The sequence below is a fragment of the Rhincodon typus genome, unplaced genomic scaffold (assembly GCF_021869965.1).
Source record: "Rhincodon typus isolate 14 unplaced genomic scaffold, sRhiTyp1.1 hic_rhity00002594, whole genome shotgun sequence".
In the NCBI taxonomy this organism is placed as follows: Eukaryota; Metazoa; Chordata; class Chondrichthyes; order Orectolobiformes; family Rhincodontidae; genus Rhincodon; species Rhincodon typus.
This window is the reverse complement of record NW_025968232.1, coordinates 977-2,964: the sequence shown is the minus strand read 5'-3', so window position 1 is coordinate 2,964 and position 1,988 is coordinate 977.

Genomic DNA, 1,988 nt, shown 5'->3' with positions numbered 1-1,988 from the left:
CCCCCCCCCCCGTTCCCCCTCTCTTCTCGATCCCCTGTCACATCTACGATAATGAACCGATTGCTTTTAGCGACTCTTCGTCCCCACCCTCCCTTAAGAACATACAGTGCTTAAATCAAACTGCGGTCAGATGTGTGCTTAACAATGCCAGGACACACTGAATCGCTGCCTCTGGATAGCTCATGGCAAGTTGGTATCAATGTCAAGAAAATATCTCTTGGGTACTTTTGCCATATGCACCTGTCAACCCACATGTTTTTCTTCAGAAGTCTTAGCAATGACTAATGCCATCGTTCCTGAAGGAGTGGCAGAACTAGCTGAAGGGCGGCACGGTGGCTCAGTGGTTAGCACTGCTGCCTCACAGCGCCAGGGACCCGGGTTCAATTCCATACTCGGGCGACTGTCTGTGTGGAGTTTGCACATTCTCCCTGTGTCTGCGTGGGTTTCCTCCCACAGTCCAAAGATGTGCAGGTTAGGTGGATTGGCTAAGTTAAATTGCCCGTAGTGTTCAGGGATGTGTAGGTTAAGTGGGTTTTAGGAGGATGGGTCTGGGTGGGATGCTCTGAGGGTTGGTGTGGACTTGTTGGGCCGAAGGGCCTGTTTCCACACTGTAGGGATTCTATGATTAACTATGATGATAACTTTGGATTAGCTGAATGAACAGAACAATTAGATGGACACGCAAAATATAATTTCAATTTATTTTGAACTGGTATCACTTTGGAGATTTCTGGATGCTGCCAGCGAGACCAGCAGAAATGTGGGCAGTGCTCTTGATGTATGTCATCTCTATACTGTACACTGTTGAAGTGCTGTTAAAATTCATGTAAATAGTGTGCTGATTTCTTTAACGTACATAAATGCAGTACTTGCTACACCTATATAAATAGCAGTTCTAAACTCTCATGTACATTCTCATACCTGTTCAACCATTGGACACTAGGTGTCCAAATTGTTTGTTTTTTGGAGAGGGGAAATTGTCTACCTTGTGAGTAGTTTGTGTGTTTTGTACTTGCACTATTTTGGGAACAGTTTGAGATTGTCCAAACACAATTTGTTCAGAACTCTTGTGTTTGTACAAGAGTGGGAGAATAGGCAACTATCAGGCAATAGAGGAAGTGCTTTTGCTTGCTGGGCAGCCTAGGACATGGCTTAAATGTTAGTTAGGTCTTCTTTGAATGAAGTTGGGGAAACACTTCTAGACGCAGTTATAGATGTTTGAATCACTGCTATAAATTGCAATTGATGCCACATAAATTTTAAAGTGAGATTTGATCAAAGTTATTAAGCGACATGGGACAAAAGTGAGTTTGTACACTTGGGTCACAGATCAGCCGTGGTCTTGTTGATTATCGGAAAAGACACAGTGACCTCCTCCTGTTTCTGTGCAACGTGTCATAAGAATTAAGTGAGGGTCTCGATCTACATAATTGTAAATGGAACTTTTAGAAAGAAGTGTTTTTTAAAATGTGTTTATTTTTCCCACAGAATCTGGGGCAGCGGTCTGTGAATTCTTTCTGAGGGCATCATGTGGAAAGGGTGAGCTATTTCCAACGTCAATACTCTGCTGTTTTCCCTGTTTTTAAGTCATTTTAGCGATGTTCTGATCGGTTTAATGTTTAGAGCGGTTACCACGGATGCATTCAGATGCTTTTTTGTTGATGTCTATATTGAATTGTGCATGAAGTATTTTTGATGGGAAGAGACTCCCTGAAGTCTCCTTCCCAACCCCTCCCTTATGACTGAGTCTTTTGACGATGAAGAGAAAGTCAGAAGCAAGTTGCCTTCCCACAAAGACAGTTTCTGCAATGCTTACTTGCTGGTGCCTGACTGAATAGTACATTGGCAGAAGTCTGAGAACAGCTCAGCAGCTAGTCTTCTCAGTGCCAATGTTTTTTTTTGAACAAGGAGAGCAAGTGGGATCAGGTGAGGAAGGGAAGAAAATGTAGTAGAATCATAGAATTTTACAGTACAGGAGGAAGCCAATG